This window comes from Amblyraja radiata, chromosome 5 (assembly GCF_010909765.2).
Source record: "Amblyraja radiata isolate CabotCenter1 chromosome 5, sAmbRad1.1.pri, whole genome shotgun sequence".
NCBI lineage: Eukaryota > Metazoa > Chordata > Chondrichthyes > Rajiformes > Rajidae > Amblyraja > Amblyraja radiata.
Window position 1 is genome coordinate 32,040,643 of NC_045960.1, and position 21,617 is coordinate 32,062,259.

The window sequence follows — 21,617 nt, forward strand, 5'->3', positions numbered from 1 at the left end:
AGTGACCGAGCGGGGAGAGGGTGTGGGAGGGTGGCCCAATTAATACTTTTTGTTGTTGCTCGACCTCCAAAAACTGGAGGATAATACAGGCCATTCCCCAACTCTCAAACGTAGCTTCTAGTTTTAGAGTTTACTAAGACAAAGATTTTCATTTTTGAGCAGAACTCTGTTAGGCAGGAGGACACTTTGAAACTAACCCATTGCAAATATAAATACTTTTCAAAACCAGATTTCCTTAATAATAATAATAACTTTATTTATAAAGCACTTTAAACAACTGCAGTTGCCACAAAGTGCTGTACATGAGAACTCATGAACAAAAAGCTATTACAAACAATTAAAAACCATTAAAAACCGTAAAACGAAGGACTATAAAAAACACACTAAAAATTAAAAGACATTAAAAGCACTAAAAACAGGAGCAATGCCTCAGCTAGTGTCGAAAGCCAAAGAATAAAAATGTGTTTTTAGGGAGGATTTGAAGATGGACAGTGAGGGGGCCTGTCTGATGTGCAGCGGCAAGGTGTTCCAGAGTGCCGGAGCAGCAACAGAAAAGGCTCTATCCCCTCTGAGCTTCCGTTTAGACCTTGGTACAGACAGACCCGTGGATCAAACCTGGATATGTGGCACTGTAAGGCAGCAATACCACTATGCCATCATTACCGCCCACAATGTCAGTATTTGGGCCACCCTTGGAGACACACATGGCCAAATTATCATTAATTAATATATATATTAAGGTCAGACTTGTAAACCTGTATTCCTGTCATCACAATATTTTCTCAGACTCTTCTGTCCATATTTCCAAATGAAATAGGCAACAACATATCCCTCATTGAGTTTTTATTATGATATCTGTAACATGGTCTGATGACTAAGGAGCTGCATGGAGTAAGTTTCTGAAATTTTCCAACCCATAAAAAAATGTTTAAAAAGCATCAATAGAGCTGATGTAATTATACAGGATATGTGTAATATCCTGGCTAGCATCAATGGGATAGGGCTTAATATTGACCCTGGAATAAAGTGCTTGAGAGATCTTGTGATCTCCTCGTGAGCTACGTAATGTGGATTTTGTTTTCATTATTGGTTGTTGGTTGCATCGTTGGTCTCACTACGATAGAACCCCTAAATCAAATACACCATCAGCAAAAAAACAATCTGCTGGAGGAACTGAGAAAGTACCATATCTAACGAAGAATGTGCCGCTGTTGGAGAAGGCCGTAAGGAGGTTTAAGAGAATGATCCCGGGATTGATTTGGTTAACATATGGGAAGCGTTTGATGACTCTGGGCCTGTATTTGCTGGAGTTTAGAAGCATGAAGGGAGATCTCATTGAAACCGACTGTATAATGAAAGAGTGGATGCGGAGAGGATGTTTGCAGTAGTTGGAGAGTCTAGGAGCAGAGGAATCAGCCTCAGAATAAAAGTACATTTAGAATGGTGATGAGGAGGAATTTCTTAACCAGAGGGTTGTGAATCTGTGCAATTCATTGCCACAGCTGGCGGCGGAGGTCAAATCATTAGGTATTTTTAAAGCGGAGATTAAAAGGTTCTTGATCAGTAAGTTACGGGGAGAAGGCAGGAGAATGGGGTTGAAAAGGAAAAGTAGATCAGTCGTGAATGAATGGCGGCGTAGACTTCGTTCGCTCGTGTCTCCGCAACGTTCCTCTCCAGTGCGGAGGCGGTTTAGGGCTTTCCAGGTAGTATAAGGCAGGTGGTGTCCTGGTGCCATCTGTTGTTTGGTTTTGGTGCCTGGTACGGCTGGCTCTAGTTCCATGAAGCTGTTCCGACTCTTCAGGCGTTTCTTGGCATGTTGGTGATTGTGCAAGGGGTGACGGGGTCTGTGTCCGCATTGACGCGTTCTACTGCTGCTGCCCGATCACGTCTTCGAGATGGTTCGTCGATGCCTGCCAGCTCATACAGATGTTCAACCTTTGTCGGCTTCAGGCATCCTGTGGTTTTCCTGCAGGCAGTGTTCAATGCAGAGTCCACCTTGCGTGCATGTATAGAGCGGCTCCAGATGAGGCTTGCATATTCTGCCACTGAGAAACAGAGCACCAGGGCTGCAGTGCGGATTGTTGTTGGGTCACTTCCAAATGAGCTGTTTGCCAAATTTTCGATGACATTGTTCTGGGTGTTCACCTTTGCCTTGGTTTTCTCAACATGTTGGTGATATGATAACGTGCGATCGAGGACCACACCTAGGTACTTTGGGGCTTTGCAGTGTTCCTACAGGACATCATTCCATCGCACCTGCAGTTGACGTTTCGGATTCCGGTTCCGGAGGTGGAAAGCTGCGCTTTGCGTTTTTGTTTGGTTTGGGCGCAGGGAGGTCTGTTGTCATATTCTGCAGAGCAGCCTCTAGTATGGTCTCAATCTGGCGGAAGGCTGAGGATTGTGTTGCGATGCATAAGTCATCGGCATACAGAATGGGCTGCTCCATTGGAGTAGACTGAATGGGCTGAATGGCTTAATTCTGCTCCGATGTCTTTTGAACTTAGGAATTTAGTAGGATAGTCAGTATCTGCAAAGGCAAAGGAATTGCCAATGTTTGTGTTGAGGAATGGGGTTGGAAAGAAAGCTGTATGGGTGAGTATTTGGATGGAGCAAAGGATTAGAATTAAAGGCGTGCCCACTAACGCGACTTTTCAGCGACTGTCTTCGACCTTCAAGCTCAGGGCACTCGCCTGAAACATCTCGAGCTGGATCGACTGTCAGTGATGAAACCGCGAGCTGGATCGACCGTCAACACACATACACACACACACACACACACACACACACACACACACAAACACATCGCAAAGGCGGGGGCCAGGGAAAGCGGGAGAGAAGGCGAGGGGGGGGTAGAGAAGGGGAGAGAAGGGGGGAGAAGGAGTGGAGACACTTTTAAGAAGCCAGACAACTTTTATTAAAGTTTAATGGGCATTTAACATTACCGTCCTTGGTTCTGAAAACTCCAATGAGCCAATTAAAATGCCCGGTCAGCAAAGGAGATTGCCTACGGCTACCTCGACTACCTAGCGACCTCACCCCACTGCACTACGAGTTCAAAAGAACCATGCCGACCAATTTTTACTCGCGGTAAATTTTGCAGCATGCTGAAATATTTTCCTCGACCAAACTGAGGCCGCGAGTATGCGGGAACTCCCCTCGAGCATGAAGGAGAGTTACAGTGACCTCCTAGGACCTCTTAGGACCACGTGTTGACCATGGTGCGAGTTTGAGTCGAGCGCAAACTCTTCTAAACTTGCAAATTATGTCGCTGCAGTGGGACAGGCCGTAAAGCAACAGAGGAGATACGGGAAACCTATTTTTCCACATGTCACCAGACTTGCTGATTATCTCAATGAGCATACCAACTAGAAAACAAATTCTATAAAATTTCTATTTATTTTTTAAACCTTAATTACCATTAGGCAGGATAGAAATTTAATCAGAAACTTGTTGAAAAATCCATTCTATTTGCAAGGATTTTATATGTGAAAGAATTATATTCTACAGACATAAACCCAGTGAATAGTGAATTCATTGTCACTGACTAGGGTAGCATTTATTGTCCATCCCTAAAGGACCCTGAGAAGCTGATGGTGGGTTGCATTCTTTCTGGTGATTACATTCCCATTATGCTCTTTCGGAAGGAATTCTTGGATTCAGACCAGTACAACTGAAGGATGAGCAATATATTTGCCAAATGAAAGCTCGGGAGACTGCAGATGCTGGAATCTTGAGCAAATAAAAATCTGTAAGAACTCAATGGATCAGGCCACATCTGTGGATGGAAGTGGACAGATGATGTTTCAGGTTGGGCCCCTTCTTTAGATTCTGACCCGAAATGTTGTCTATCACAGATTTGCATTTGCCTCCACAGATGTTGCTACTTGACCCGCTGAACTGCTTCAGCAGGTTTTTTTTTGCTCAATATATTTCCCAGTCAAGTCGGCGTGTGACTCAGAGGGGATTCTGTATGTTGTAGTCTAACCTGCTAAGTTCACCCAGCGCTTTGTTTTTTGCCATACTTTCTATTGTTCCCATACACCAGGTTCTCTATCACTTGTAATCAGCACGTAAGGACGTATTTTTTACCTCAAATAACAAAAGGTAATATTATTAGAGTATTTTGTAATGAGATTAACTTGGAAAAATATTTATTTTTGTCAGTTTCACTGATTTGTCTTGATTTTAGTGCAAGGAGTTTGCAAAACATCACAGTCCTGGAGCATCTCTGAAACAGAGGCAACGCTGCAACTTTCACATTCAAATCAATACATAGGAAAATCTCAATGGTCTCAATTTCATGTGGAATGGTAGCAAAGACCAGCAGCGGGCTTCAGAATCAGAATAAGAAAAGCACATCAGCGCCTCTACTTCCTGAGAAGATTACAGAGAGTCGGATTGTCAAGGAAGACTCTCTCTAACTTCTACAGGTGCACAGTAGAGAGCATGCTGACCGGTTGCATCGTGGCTTGGTTCGGCAATTTGAGCGCCCTGGAGAGGAAAAGACTACAAAGAGTAGTAAACACTGCCCAGTCCATCATCGGCTCTGACCTTCCTTCCATCGAGGGGATTTATCGCAGTCGCTGCCTCAAAAAGGCTGGCAGTATCATCAAAGACCCACACCATCCTGGCCACACACTCATATCCCTGCTACCTTCAGGTAGAAGGTAGCCTGAAGACTGCAACAACCAGGTTCAGGAATAGCTACTTCCCCTCAGCCATCAGGCTATTAAACCTGGCTCGGACAAAACTCTGATTATTAACAACCACTTTCTGTTATTTGCACTTTATTTGCAGTTTATTTATTCATGTGTGTATATATTTATATCATGGTATATGGACACATTTATCTGTACTGTAGTAAATGCCTTACTATTTTTCTGTGTGCTTAAGCAAAGCAAGAATTTCATTGTCCTATACAGGGACACATGACAATAAACTCACTTGAACTTGAACTTGAACCCACAATGTCAAGGCAGTGTGTTAGCACACCTTGTGCTAATGGCACTCCAATGGCCACATTAACCTCTCCCATAAGATGGCACTGTAACTCTCAGAGATGGAATAGCTGGAGGCTTGTTCCTGTATCAGAAGTTGTGCTGCAACATCACAGATCCTTTCACAGCGGTTCAAAGATGCAGACTATCAACCTATACTGCGTAGAACTATAATTTTTACAATTCCGTCAGTGCTAATTTACATCTAGTTTTAAAACTGAATTGCAAGACTGCATTCTTAGTGTGAGTCGGGCTACTTGACAAACATTTATATTGGTGACACATAAATTGCTTGTCGAAGTGGTAGATTACATCTATCACAATTAACATTGATTGTGACAATTGTGCCAAATCGGGCTGCATTGATTCAGTTAATGGTATGTATTTACCCTGTAGAGCAACATAGCATTCAGTAGGCAAAATAAACCAAGTCTGTACTATATAAAAGGCAATCTCAATGACTTTCTGGTTTGTTCGAATGCGATTGGGAAGGAAAGCACAAATACTTTTTATTGCAGAAGTTAAACATTTAGTTGAGTTTATTGTCACGTGTACTGAAGTACAGTGAAAAGCTTGTGCATGGTCCTAGGGAGAGAAAACCAAAATTGTGAAGTGTCCCTAGTATGTAGGATAGTGTTTGTGTGCGGGGATCGCTGGTCGGTGCGGACACAGTCAAATCAGGTCAAGAGAGTTTATTGTCATGTGTCCCAGATAGGACAATGAAATTCTTGCTTGCTGCAGCACAACAGAATATTGTAGGCATAAATACAGAACAGCTCAGTGTGTCTATATACCATAGACCATATATTTACACATAAATAAATAGATAAAGTGCAATAGGCTGTTATAGTTCAGAGTTTGTTTGAAGTTGTGTTTAATAGTCTGATGGCTGTGGGGAAGTAGCTGTTCCTGAACCTGGATGTTGCAGATTTCAGGCTCCTGTACCTTCTACCTGATGGCAGTGGTGAGATGAGTGTGTGGCCAGGATGGTGTGGGTCCTTGATGATGTTGGCAGCCTTTTTGAGGCAGTGACTGCGATAGATCCCCTCGATGGTAGGGAGGTCAGAGCCGGTGATGGCCTAGGCAGTGTTTACAACTTTTTGCAGCCTTTTCCGCTCCTGGACGCTCAGGTTGCCGAACCAAGCCACGATGCAACCGGTCAGCATGCTCTCTACTGTACACCTATAGAAGTTCGAGAGAGTCCTCCTTGACATACTGACTCTCCGTAATCTTCTCAGGAAGTAGAGGCGCTGATGTGCTTTCTTTATAATTGCATCAGTGTGCTGGGAGCAGGAGAGATCTTCGGAAATATGCATGCCCAGGAATTTGATGTTCTTGACCCTTTCCACCATCGAGCCATTGATATAAACTGGATTGTGGGTCCCTATCCTACCCCTTCCAAAGTTTTTGCTGGTGTTCAGAGTCAGGTTATTGTGCTGGCACCATTTGGTCAATCGGTCGATCTCACTTCTATACTCTGACTCGTCACCATCAGTGATACGTCCTACAACAGTGGTGTTGTCGGCGAACTTGATGATGGAGTTTGCACTATGTCCGGCTACGCAGTCATGAGTATAGAGTGAGTACAGCAAGGGGCTGAGCACACAGCCTTGAGGTGCTCCCGTACTAATTGTTATCGGGCCCGTTTCCACGCTGTATCTCTGAACTAAACTAAACTAAACTAAAACCAGTTCAAGCTCTCAAAGAGACAGTGGAAGAAAAAGTAGAAAGGCTTTGGCAGGCAGGTTCATTTTGCCTGAGGATTCCTGGAGCAGACTGATATATTTAGCCAACTTTTACAGAAACTGAGGTTGTGTACATAAATTGAGATTATGGTTTGCCATGAGCTGCAAGCAGAGCTGTGCTAGGAGAGCATAGCTTGTGTCAGCAAAGATCACAGTAGTCCTTCACTGCTTTGCATCGATTGGCTTCCAGACTGGAGCTAGACCTGTTGATCTGAAGTATGCTACTGTTGATGGCAGGTAACATACTTACTATTCAAGGAGATTCATCGTCTAGAGTAAGGGGCAGGTTGCTGAAGAATTAATAGTTTTGTAAGTTATTCCATGGTGCAGAGGGTGAAAATTGCACCCTTTCGTCTAAAGGGGCTCCATCAAATAATGCAGACATTACTGAAACTGTAAATGGTTTTACACCGTAAATGTATAGGTAGTGTGGAATAACACAACTAATATATGTGGTTATAGCATTGCAGCTGAGAAGCTGCTATCATTCTTTAACAAACCAGAAGTTTGATGAAATATAACACTCACAAAACTTAATATCATCCAAGATGAAAAACTGGCTTGGTTGTTACCCCATCTACTCACCTAAATATTTATTTCCTCCACCATGCATCAAAGATGAAGTCTGCACCATCTAGAAAAATTCACAGTGGTTACACCCGATGCTCCTCAGATGACACTTTGCAATTTCGCATTATTCTGGCTGGAGGTCTGTGACCATTGGAGTTCCGCAGGGATCTGTGCTGGGACGTGTGTTTTATCCAGGCAAGTGTGAGGTGTGGCATATTTGGAGGTTGAACGTAAGGGGAAAATGTGCAGATAATGGCGACCCGTAACAGCATTGATGTACAGAGTTCAAGTCTTAGAGACAACGTACATTCCTTCCTGAAAGTGGCAACACAAGTAGATAGAGTGGTAAAAAAAAAAAGGCACATAGTATGTTTGCCTTCATTGGTCGGGGTCTTGAGTGTAAGAGTGAGGAAGTCATGTTGCAGCTTTATAGGACTTTGGTTAAGCCACATTTGGAGTATTGTGTGCAGCTCTGGTTCCCCCATTACAGCAGAGGTTTTGGAGAAGTGCAGAAGGGGTTTACCATAATGCTACCTGGATTAGAGAGGTTGGTCAAACTGCGATTGTTTTCTCTGAAATGTGGGAAGTTGCGGAGAGACCTGATATAAGTATATAAAATTATGTGAAGTATAGATATGGTAGGCAGTCAAAACCTTTTTCCCAGAGTGGAAAATAGCAAGGATTAAAGAGCATAGTTTTAAGGTGAGAATAGTTTTAAGGCAAAATTTGAAGCAGATGTGTGGAACATTTTTACACAGAGTTTGGTGAATGTCTGGAACATGTTGCCAGGAGTTGCCATGGAGGTAGATGCGATAGTGACATTTAAGAGGCTTTTAGAAAGGCATGTGAATATGCAGGAAATGGAGGGATATGGACAGGTAGAGGTGGAGAAAATCAGTTTAACTTGGCATCATGTGTCAATACGGGTGTCAGAGGTTTTGGGGAGAAGGCAGGAGAATGGGTTTAGGAGCGAGAGATTGATCAGCCATGATTGAATGATGGAGTTGACTTGATGGGCCGAATGGCCTATTTCTACTCCTATCACCTATGACCTTAAGTTCAGCATGGACATGGTGGGCCCAAGTGCGTGTTCCCGTGCTGTATTGTCCATGTAAGTTGTAATCCTTCTTGTAAGCTTCGACAGTTATGGTTATCTGGCTGCTTATCCAAGTCAGACAACAAAGCCAATCCATTTCCTCCTCTCATCCAATGCTCACACTCTTGCCAGTAATCATTCACTTCTGCCAGAAGCACTGAGCCATTTCTGACACTTTTAACTATAACAGCAGTTGACGTCATCTAACTAAGCACCCACTAGTATTCAAACCAATATGTTTCTATGTGTTGGAGTTCCAGTATGAGCAATATACTTTGCAATAAGACAGTTTGGAACTAGGTCCTGATACATTTATTCTGATATTAGCTGTGCAAATTCTAATTTAGATATTTTTTTGGCAAGGCAGTCTCAAGCTAGTTTTAAACTAGTTTACAACCCACTTCCTCCTTTTAATTAGGTAAGTAATGCAACTAAAACTAAACCTTTTATCTTACACATAAAGTCTGATCAAAGGTCATAGACCTGAAACATTACCTTTTTTTTGCTGATGCAAAACACACATTTGCATTATTTCTGTGTTTTGTTTAAACATTTTTACACTTGTAATTTAAATGTTACTGGTAATCCAATGTACATGCTAATGGAGGCATAGGTTTAAGGTGAGGGGGGAAATTTAATAGGAACCTGAGAGGCAACTTTTTTTACACAAAGGGTGTATGGAACGAGCTGTGGGTCGAGGTAGCTGAGGCAGCTACTATCACAATGTTTAAGAAACATTTGGACATGGATAGGATAGGTTTAGGAGATATGGGCCAAATGCAGGCAGGTGGGACTAGTGTTGATGGGACATTGTATTGTATTCAAATTTATTGTCATTGTCTCAGTTAGAGACAACAAAATGAATTTCCCTTACAGGCAGTATCATAAAAATATAAATAAATAATAATAAATAATAAAACATGTTGGTCGGTGTGGGCAAATTGGGCACAAGGGCCTGTTTCCACACTGTTATCAATCTATGGGACAGATGGAACTGCAGTTGCTGGAATCTTGAGAAAAACACAAAGTGCTTGAAGAACCCAGCAGGTCAGGCAGCATATGTGGGGGAAGTGGGTTCTTGTCTATTCCCTCCATAGATGCAGCCTGACCCAGAACGTTTCTCCAGCATTTTGTGTTTTGCTCAATGTGCAGTCTAGGTTGTTTCTGGCATCAGTGCTGAGGTATACTCAAGGCATTAGAACATTGATGGCATTGGCACATACCATTATATTGCACGATTGTAACCTTTAAATGAATAACATCTCTTATGTTTATCACATCTCACAAAATATGAGAGGTTAAGCAGATTGTGGTTCATCAAACAGATAGTCGACTTTAAAATCAATTCTAACAGAATTTTGTGTTGTGGATCCAGTTGGTATGCTGGAATAGTCTTCACTTATGGTCTGGCTGTTCTGTGAGTTCAGAGTGATAATATCTTAGTTACATGGAAGAACTGGAAGTTAATTCCATGCCAGGCACATCTCTGGCACCTGTCTCATTACATCTGCCATGTATTCCAGTTGGCACTCATTCATGTGATGTTTGGTGCCCCTCCAAATACACGATGCATGAAACATGGCATATGTTCCATATCTGGATTGTGCAGCGGGAAAGAGTACATTGACTCTACCCATGTACCTTTATAAGACTTTTGTTAGGCCGCATTTGGAGTATTGTATACAGTTCTGGTCGCCGCATTGCAGGAAGGATATGGAGACTTTCAAAAGGGTTCAAAGGAGGTTCACTGGAATTATAGGTACACAAAAATGCTGGAGAAACTCAGCGGGTGCAGCAGCATCAATGGAGCGAAGGAAATAGGCAAAGTTTCGGGCCGAAAACCTTCTGGAATTATGCCTGGATTAGGGGATATTAACTATAAAGAGAGGTTAGACATACTGGCATTCTTTACATTGGGGCGTTAAAAGCTGAGGATAGACCTGATAGAAAATAAAATAAAATTGCGAGAGGCATAAATGGGTAGACAGTAAGAATTTTTTTCACCAGATGGAAAAATCAAATACTGGAGGGCATCACTTTAAGGGAGAGTGCCTGGAACCTGCTGCTGGGGCTGATGCGATTAACTTTTGGATAGGCATTGGGATATGCATGGAATGGAGGAATATGGATTATGTGCAGGCAAATAAGAGTTGGTCTTGGCATTATGTTTTAGCACAGTCATTGTGGGCCAACGGGCCTGTTCTGGTGCTGTACTTTTTTATTATCTATGTACAATAGACAATAGACAATAGGTGCAGGAGTAGGCGATTCGGCCCTTCGAGCCAGTATCGCCATTCAATGTGATCATGGCTGATCATCCCCAATCAGTACCCCGTTCCTGCCTTCTCCGCATATCCCTTGACTCCGCTATCTTTAAGAGCCCTATCTAACTCTTTCTTGAAAGCATCCAGAGAACCGGCCTCCACTGCCCTTGGAGGCAGGGAATTCCACAGACTCACAGCTCTTTGTGTGAAAAAGTATCTCCTCATCCCCGTTCTAAATGGCTTGCCCCTTATTTTTAAACTGTGGCCCCTGGTTCTGGACACCCCCAACATCAGGAACATGTTTCTTGCCTCTAGCGTGTCCAAACTCTTAATAATCTAATATGTTTCAATAGGATCCCCCTCATCCTTCTAAATTCCAGAGTGTACAAGCCCAGCCGCTCCATTTTATCAATATATAACAGTCCCTCAATAGCAAGCATGTCCTTCCTCCAATCTGGAGACCAAAACTGCACACAATATTCCAGGTGTGGTCTCATTAGAGCCCTAACTGCAGAAGGACCTCTTTGCTCCTATATTCAACTCCTCTTGTTATGAAGGCCAACATGCCATTCGCTTTCTTCACTGCCTGCTGTACCTGCATCCTTACTTTCAGTGACTGATGAACAAGGACCCCAGATCCCGTTGTACTTCCCCTTTTCCCAACTTGACACCATTTAGATAATAATCTGCCTTTCTGTTTTTGCCACCAAAGTGGATAACCTCATATTTATCCACATTAAACTGCATCTGCCATGCATCTGCCCACTCACCCAACCTGCCCAAGTCACCCTGCATCCTCATAGCATCCTCCTCACAGTTCACACTGCCACCCAGCTTTGTGCCATCTGCAAATTTTCTAATGTAACTTTTAATCCCTTCATCTAAATCATTAATATATTTTGTAAATATCTGCGATCACAGCACCGAGCCTTGCGGTACCCCACTAGTCACTGCCTGTCATTGTGAAAGGGACCCGTTAATTTCTACTCTTTGTTTCCTGTCTGCCAACCAATTTTCTATCCATGTCAGCACCAAACTCCAAATAACATGTGCTCTAATTTTGCCCATTAATCTCCTTTGTGGGACCTTATCAAATGCTTTCTGAAAGTCCAGGTACACTACATCTACTGGCTCCCCCTTGTCCATTTTCCCAGTTACATCTTCAAAAAATTCCAGAAGATTAATCAAGCATGATTTCCCCTTTGTATATTTATGTTGACTCGGACCGATCCAGTTACTGCTATCCAAATGAGTCGCTATTTCATCTTTTATAATTGACTCCAGCATCTTCTCCTGCACCGATGTCAGGCTAACTTGTCTATAATTCCCTGTTTTCTCTCTCCTGCCTTTCTTAAAAAGTGGGATTACATTAGCTACCCTCCAATCCACAGGAACTGATCCTGAATCTATAGAACATTGGAAAATGAACACCAATGTGTCCCTGATTTCTAGAGCCTATCTGCCCAGACTCTGAATTGTGAAGAATGGATGGGTTAATAAATGCAACTCTTGGAAAAGACGGAAATGCAAGGTAGCCAAAAATAGGTAGAAACATTTAGCAGATCAGGCAGAATCTGTGGAAACAGACGTGAACAGTGTTAACATTTCAGAGCAGACACTTCCTCTGATGACATAAAACATTTACTCTGTTTTTCTTTCCACAGATTGCTCAGTTCTTCATTTGCAATATGTCTAGTGATGTGGTTTGGTGGAAAATAAAAGGGAAATTAATTGTCACATTGTTCATACTGAGAGACTTTTGCATCACAGATTGTATGCTGGCATTTGAATTTCAATTGGCATAACTAATCTGTAAACAGTTCAGAATAAGGAACCTACAAACATATCATCTCAAAATGAAAAAGAAAGTTGACTTTTACTTAATTTGTGTTCATTAATTTGTGCCTAGTGAGCTTTTACTTAGCTCGTCCCTTATTTTTAGTAGTAAGTAACTTTAATCTGACCATATCATTAAATCTTCCAGCTGAAGAGGATTTGGATCAACTCGCATTGGACTTTTTTCACTCATATTGAGCATGAAGATTTTTTGCGATGGTCCCTGGTCCAGCAGACGTGTTTGCTGAAAGATCACAATTTCTGCAAACCAGCTGCAAGAGTTTGTCACACAGATTAAGCAAACTATCCTTTGTAACCACAAATGTGGCCACAAAGTAACCCGAATGACGCAAATGCTTATTTGACAGTGGCAACTGTTTCCTGCACTAAACTTAAAAGTTCCCTATTGTAACATTTTTGTTGTTGCATAAACCTTTAACTATATAAAGGACAAAGTACAAACAGTAAAATCCCAATGTCTGATTTTTTTTCATGATATATATAAAATGGCTTTGTCGAGATCCAATTTTCACAAACTTTACAGATGGTGATTATAATTCCATAAATATTAAACCTACCAAGGCAGCCCTTTACTATCTCCCCATAGTCTTGTTTTATTTGTTTGCTTCACATTTCTATCCATTTTCCTGTAAAAGATGCAATGTTTCTTGTTTCAATTGGTCCCTGCGGCAAATCATTCTATCCTCCAATAATTCCCAATGCTCCTAACCTCTGATCTCACTTTTTCACTGATATCCCTGCCAGTAGAAATAGTTTTACGTTGTCATCCCATGAAAATGTTTCATAATATTTTAGTCTTCTGCAAAATTCTTTCTTATGTATCCCAGATGCAGGAAATCAACCCCAGAATGAGACGAACTTGCCCATCTCATCCTTGGAATCATCCAGGTAAATAGATTCATGTAATTTTTACACCACAGATCTAGGTTTCCTGGTGTTTAAAAAAAATATCCATTGCATAATGATATGCTATAATAGATACTCTTAACTATAGTCTTGTTCAAGTTTAGAATTGTTTTTCACTAGTGCTTTATGAAGCCCAATATATGGCTGAGTTTTTTCCCCCATGCTTCATTCATTTGCATTCAGACCTACACGTTCAGTGATTTTGCATTTGCACCACTTGACTTGTTAATTCTTCCTCATACTTCAGCATTGTTCCATCCGATGTCTTCTCCTATCATGCCGTATTTATTATCAAAGTGCTTTTGTCACCTTTCCCATATTCATATCTGTTCAAAAATTGATTCTGCTTTACAAACCACCTACATTTCTATTCTTATCAGTCCTGTGAAAGTGAAAAAGATGGTGTGATCCATTAACCTGTTCCACATTTCCTGTTAAACATATCATATATGCTGACAATCCTCTGACTGCTTACTTACATTACCATTTTGCAGTAAGTCACATGATATATGTTTTAATAAAATTAAACCAGATGGCAATTTTTCAAAGACTTTCTCATCTAAATCATACAATATCATAGCCTAGTCTCATGTGCATGGTTAATTACAAATTAATAACATGAATCCTGGAGAGAAAAGAGACCACAGGTGCTGAAATATTGAGCAAAATACAAAGTTCTGGAGGAACTTGCGGGTCAGGCAACATCTGTGGAGGGAAATGAACAGATGACCTTTCGGGTCAGGACCTATCATGAGTTGACTATGTTGCAAAACATACTTGGCTAATAAAGTATTATTATGATATACACCCTCCAGCAGGTTCTCCCAACAACAGAAAAACATTATTGCATTAAAAAAGATATTAAAAATACAAAGGAGTAGATTGAAACTAGAAGGATCAGAGGTGTAAGATGGGCATTGCCAAGGCAAAATTTGGGTTGGTGCTCCCTGGGGTCCAACTCCCTGTTCATGTGTGGCATCCACTCTCATAAAGCAGATAAACTGACCGAAGGCAAAACAAATGTACTTTGAGAAACTGAAACAAAATGCTATCTTAATATCTCAAGAGCATTTCTACATTTCCTTTTCATAGACTCCAGATGGAAGAACAGAGAGCACAACAGATAATACATTAATTTGCGTACATTTCAGTGGATTTCTGCATTCGACTAAACTGACAGGAAATTAATTCATTATATTACTCTAGAACTCATGTATGTGCAGCATGTTGTTGGTAGACACAAAATGCTGGAGTAACCCAGCGGGACAGGCAGCATCTCTGGAGAGAAGGAAAGAATGACGTTTCGGGTCGAGACCCTTCAGAAAGGTCTCGACCCAAAACATCATCCATTCCTTCTCTCCAGAGATGCTGCCTGTCCCGCTGAGTTACTCCAGCATTTTGTGTCTACCTTCAATTTAAACCAGCATCTGCTGTTCTTATTTACACAGCATGTTGGTGGGATTGGTACAGCCAGACACAATATACATTACATTCAAAGGTTTAGACTTTATAGGGTCGGCTTGCTCATGTTATCTTCTTTCATTTATCCATAATGCAAACAAAAAAAGACTGCTCGCACAACAGTGTGGTAAAAAAATGTTTACAAATGCATCACGTTTCTTTTTTTACCTTCCACAAAATCAGTTAGGTGGTCAAGAAGGAACTGCAGATGCTGGAGAATCGAAGGTAGACAAAAGTGCTGGAGAAACTCAGCGGGTGCGGCAGCATCTATGGAGCGAAGGAAATAGGCAACATTTCGGGCCGAAACCCTGATGTAGGGTGGGGGGGGGAGGGGGGTTGTGAAGAAGAAAGGAAGAGGTGAAGCCAGTGGCTGAGGGAGAGCTGAGAAGGGAAGGAGACAATGAGGGCTACCGGAAATTGGAGAAGTCAATGTTCATGTTGTTGGGGTGTAAACTGCCCAAGCAGAATATGAGGTGCTGCTCCTCCAATTTCCGGTGGTGCTCACTCTGGCCATGGAGGAGGCCCAGGACAGAAAGGTCGGATTTGGAATGGGAGGGGAAGTTGAAGTGCTGAGCCAACAGGAGATTAGATTGGTTATTGTGAACCAAGCGGAGGTGTTCGGCGAGACGATCGCCAAGCCTACGCTTGTTCTCACCGATGTAGATCAGCTGACATCTAGAGCAGCGGATGCAATAGATGAGGTTGGAGGAGGTGCAGGTGAACCTCTGTCGCACCTGGAAGGACTGCTTGGGTCCTTGAATGGAGTCGAGGGGGGAAGGTAAAGCGACAAATGTAGCATATCGGGGAGGGGGTGGTAGGGGTGGGAAGGGGGTGGTACGGGTGGGAAGGGAAGAATTGACCAGGGAGTCAGTGGTTTTCTAGATAGCCATGGGAATCAGTGGGTTTCTAGATCAGTAATGCCCCTGTCCACTTATGCCCCTGTCCCACTTAGGAAACCTGAACGGAAACCTCTGGAGACTTTGCGCCCCACCCAAGGTTTCCGTGCGGTTCCCGGAGGTTGCAGGTGGTTGCCGGAGGTTGCAGGTAGTGGAAGCAGGTAGGGAGACTGACAAAAACCTCCGGGAACTGCACGGAAACCTTGGGTGGGGCGCAAAGTCTCCAGAGTCTCCGTTCAGGTTTCCTAAGTGGGACAGGGGCATAAGGTGGTGATGTGTAAAAATCATGAGTCATCAAGCCTTACATTGTTAGTTCGCTGTTATTAATATTATTGGCCAAGATGATCAATTTTATAACTGTGATGTTGGTAAACCATACACAACCTAATAATTTTATAATGCAAGGAGCTGCAGTAAAAAGTAGTTCCCTGTGCCTACTTTTTACGGTAAAATCACCTCAAAGTATGCCTACATTTAAGAAGTTTTCCTTCTCTCTCCCGACAGTTCTGAGACCCTCTCTCACTGCTCCACCACTGTGATTCATGCTGCTCTCCTGTTCCACACTTGCCTGACTTTGAGAAAGTGGAATGTGGTGTTGAGACCATGAATGGTAGAGAGACTTGACATTGAGACTGCTCTTGATTCTTATGTTTTATGTTTTGTGCTCCAGTAGCCTATTTCTATTCCTTCATGTGATGTAGATATCACCATTAAGGGAGGTCTTTATTGTCTGTCTCTAATTGACCACCAAATCAATCAGATTGGTGGAATTAGTTTAGTTTAGATAAGAGATACAGCATGAAAACATGCCAATCAGACCACTGAGTCCATGCCAACCATTGATCACCCATTCACACCAGTTCTATTTTATCTCACTTTCTCATCCACTCCCTACAAACTAAAGATAGACACAAGATGCTGGTGTAACTCAGCAGGACACGTAGCATCTCTGGAGAGAAGGAATAGGTCAACAGTCGGGTCGAGACCCTTCTTCAGACAGTCAGGAGAGAGGGAGATATGGAAGGATAAGGTGTGAAAATGACGGCAATTTACAGAGGCCAATTAATCTACAATTAATCTACAAACCCCATTGACTTTTGGATGAGGGAAGAGCATTCAGAGTAAATCCATACGGTCGCAGGGGGAAAATTCAGGCTCCGCCCAGACAGCACCCGAGATCAGGATGGAACCTAGATCTCTGGCGTTGTGAGGCAGCAGCTCTACCAGTTACATCCTTGATCAATCTGCTGTTTCCAATCATTTTCCCACCAGCAATTTTCACTTTGTGCTGTACCATGGTAGCAACCTATCAGGCCTCTGACACTATGCATGGCACTGAAGCGAATTGGAGCACTCCGAGAAAACCCACACAGTCACAGGGAGAACAGGCAAACTCCACACAGACAGCACCTGAGGTCAGGATTGAACCCGGGTCTCTAGAGCAGAGAGGCTGCAACTCTATGAGCTGTGCTTTTTTGAGCTTTGAGCTTTTTTGATATTTAGCCTTACATATCAATCAGATCTCTTTCGTTAAAGAACATTTGTGGATTAGAAGGGGTTTTATGGCAATCCAACAGTTTCACAGTCACTATTACTGAAACTAACTTTTCACTTCAATTTCCATAATTACTTGAGATTTTGTAATCCATTCACCATGGTGAAGTTGTAACTGGGTTGGTTTTATGGTGACTGATGTAATTGGTAAATCAACATTTTAACTGGGTCAGGATCTGAGGGCATTGGCCTAGAAATGTTAAAGAGTCGTACAGCACAGAACTGGACCCTTTGGTCTGCCATGCCAATGGATATGTTTCAACACATCTACATTAATGCTATTTGCCCACATTAGGTCCGCATCCTTCCATACCTAGTGCCTGTCAAAATATATAGTTCATAACTCCACCACATCCTCTGGCAGTGAATTACAAATATCAATCACTCTCTGTGTAAAAACTTTCCCCTTAAATCCCTTTAAAGATCCTTCCTGCAGTTGTACAGGGTCTTGGTACAGTTGTACAGGGTCTTGGTGCAGTTGTACAGGGTCTTGGTGAGACCACACCTGGAGTATTGCGTACAGTTTTGGTCTCCTAATCTGAGGAAAGGCATTCTTGCCATAGAGGGAGTACAGAGAAGGTTCACCAAACTAATTCCTGGGATGTCAGGACTTTCATATGAAGAAAGACTGGATAGACTTGGCTTGTACTCGATAGAATTTAGAAGATTGAGGGGGGATCTTATAGAAACTTACAAAATTCTTAAGGGGTTGGACATGCTAGATGCAGGAAGATTGTTCCCGATGTTGGGGAAGTCCAGAACAAGGGGTCACAGTTTAAGGATAAGGGGGAAATCTTTTAGGACCGAGATGAGAAAAACATTTTTCACACAGAGAGTGGTGAATCTCTGGAATTCTCTGCCACAGAAGGTGGTTGAGGCCAGTTCATTGGCTATATTTAAGGGGGAGTTAGATGTGGCCCTTGTGGCTAAAGGGATCAGGGGGTATGGAGAGAAGGCGGGTACAGGATACTGAGTTGGATGATCAGCCATGATCATATTGAATGGCGGTGCAGGCTCGAAGGGCCGAATGGCCTACTCCTGCACCTATTTTCTATATTTCTATGTTTCTATCTTAAACCTATGCTCTTGTTTTTGTCAAGGGAAACAATTCTGGCTATTTGTCCTATTGCTTCCTATAATAGTATAGGTCATTGCTTTGGCCCCTTTGCTCCTGGGAAAACAAGTTAATTCAAATTAATTTCTCCCATAACATAAGACCTCTAATCCAAACAACATCTGGTGAATGTCTCTCACCGCAAATACATCCTTTGTATAGTGTGGTGACCAGAACTGCACATAATACTCCAAGTGTGCCCTAACAGGATATTATAAAGTTGAAATATAGCATCCCAAATTTATTTCCCATGCTGCAACCCATAAAGGCCATATACCTTCTTCACCACCTTATTTATCTGTGATGTCAGTTCTAGGAACTATGGACTTGAACCCAAGGTCCCTCTGATCATCAACATTCTTTAGCCATTTACTGTATACGTCCTATCCCTATTTGTCTTTCCAAAATTCTTCACTTTGGTTTGATAACTCGAATGCCTCGGAATGAAGGAGGCTGCAGAAAGTGGTGGACATTGCCCGGTCCATCCCGCGTACTAACCTCCCCACCATCAAAGGGATCTAAAGGCAGCTAATATCTTCACATACCCACAACACTCTGGCCGCGCTCTCATCTACCATCGAGAAGAAGGTGCAGGAGATTAAACACGGTGACCTAAAGGTCCAAGAGCATCCATCAGATTCTTGAACACAACACCACACTAACCACAACTGTACCTCAGCAACTATGATCTTTTACAGTCTTAAGTTTTGATTGCTCCACATAGTTCAGTTTTGGACTATTATGGTCTATTTACCCAGTATTAATGATTATTAGTTTGTTGTATTATTAATTATTGTATATTTATTTGTGTGTTATTGCGTTAATGGACCGAGAACAAATAAGGGCTGAAACAAATAAGAACGTCATTGTTCCGTTGCCAGTACATAAGTCAAGTAAATCCTCTTGACCTTTGACTCACGTGGTTAACGAAGATGCAAGAATCTCCATCATAGTCCCAGTCATCTCCTCCCTTGCTTCCTGTGTCAAGCTGTGATATTTCTGACCTGACCCTGAGGAATCTGTCGGACCTTATGTGTCCCATGACATCTACTCCTCCTCCTTAATTCTGACCTGTTCCAGATTATTCACCTACCCATTCCTGAACTCAGTGTCTTTCCCCTTGGTGAATATAGATGAGAATTATTCATTTGGGACTTTGACCTTGTTGCCTAGCTCCACACATAGGTTTCTCAGGTTTCTCAGGTCTGAAGAAGGGTCTCGACCCAAAACGTCACCTATTCCTTTTCTCCAGATATGCTGTCCGACCCGCTGAGTTACTATAGTTTTTTGTGTCTATCTTCGGTTTAAACCAGCATCTGCAGTTCCTTCCTGCACATAGGTTTCTCAGGGGACCTATTCTTTCCTGGTTACATTCTTACTCCTGATATGTCTTGGCATTCTCCTTCATATTACTTGGAAAGGATATTCCACAACCCCAAGTTCTCTCTGACACACTCTATATTCCTCAAGTGACACCCTTTATTCCAGTTGCCTATACATGCCATGTTTCTTTTTTCCTGATAATAAATAATAATAATAATGCATTTTATTTGCTGCCGCCTTTCTGGACACCCAAGGACACCTTACAGGACATAAAATCACAATACATTTATCAATATTAAAATCAAGTTGATTAAAAACAAAAAAAAATATTCTGATGCAATATTCAATATCCTTTCTCATCCAAAATTCCCTCATCTTGATTTTTTTTTTCATCCTGACTGGAACATGTTGCCCCTGAACTCTTAATAGCCGCCTTTAAAAAAACGTACACTTGTTAGCAGTTATTTTACCTGAACGCCAATTTACTGCCAATGCATTTTCACCAGGTCCTCTCTTATGCTATTGAAATCGGCCTTACCCAATTCAAGAACTTATCTTAATGACCAACCTTATCCCTTTCTGTTACTACCTTGGAACTTACTGAATTATGGTCACTGGTCCCGAAGTGTTCCCACGATGACACTTCCACCTCCTACTCAGTTTCATTTCCAAGGTAAGTTTGAGTACTGCCCGGTCCCTAATAGGAAGCACTGCCCCCTCTCGGGAATTATGCAGCATTTTTCTTATGAGTCATTTGCTTGAATTAAGATGTAAAAATTATTGCGAAACTTATTTTCCACTGTCTTAACAGCACTTAATGCATACTTGAATAATGGATTTCTCTCTGCCTAATTCTCCCACGCACAAAGAACCCTGGACTGACAGCAGTGATATCACATGTTTGGCATTCTTGCCATAACGTGACCACTTGTCCTTAAAACAATGCAATTCACAAATAGATAATCAAGCCCTATCAGAAGAAAATATTTATTAAAGGGGCAGATCCTACACTTGGAATCTGCTACAAATAACATTATGTCGAGGCAGAATTTAATGAGTGCCATGTTTCTGCAAAAAAAAAGGATAGTATCCAGAGCCCTGCAAAAGACACGTGAATCTCACCAGTTACATGCACTAATATATAATACATGCATGAAAATTGTTCCTGTGTGAAGTTTATGTGGCAGAATTACCCACGTATGCATTTTCATGTGAGGTAGAATTTCTACTCCATTGACTTTATCCTTCCCAATACTTAGCTGAAGGAAAATTCTGCTCATCATGTGTGGTGTAACAGACAAACTGTTTAACAATTTTTGGAACAGTTGATGGGTCAAGAGAAGTGCTGATGAGGTAGTGGTCAGTGTATTCCAACCAGTTGTAGTCAATGTATGTACAGAAAATAATGTTCTGCAGATGATGTTACTAAAAAGCACCATGTAAATGTGAGCTAGGATGTGCCCCCAGGTAGCCCCCTCATGGCAATGGTACAACTGCACGAATAAGAAAAGAAACAAGTGAATCATATCCCAGCCAGGAGGACATAAGTGGAGATCTGTTGGACGTGGATGTTGTGGTCAACCGTGACAAAGGCAGTTGGCAAATGGAGAAGAATAACGAGGACACGTTAAACTTGTCACAATCACATGGAATCCACAGTCAAAAAGACTCCACAGTCAAAAAGGCACAACAGAGGATGCACTTCCTGCGGCAGCTGAGGAAGCACAATCTGCCACAGGCAATGATGGTCCAATTCTATACGGCCATCGTAGAGTCTGTCCTCACCTTCTCCATCATGGTCTGATTTGGCTCAGCCACCAAGCACAACATCCGG

The 21,617-nt window shown here is 42.2% G+C and overlaps 1 long non-coding RNA gene across 1 annotated transcript in view; it reads left to right on the top strand.

Annotated features, from left to right (window-relative positions):
* LOC116973158 overlaps positions 1–21,617 on the top strand; it is a 133,023-nt gene that overhangs the window by 62,992 nt on the left and 48,414 nt on the right. The window contains exon 2 of the long non-coding RNA XR_004412006.1: positions 13,357–13,417. This is a non-coding gene — a long non-coding RNA (uncharacterized LOC116973158). The remainder of the gene's footprint in view (positions 1–13,356; positions 13,418–21,617) is intronic.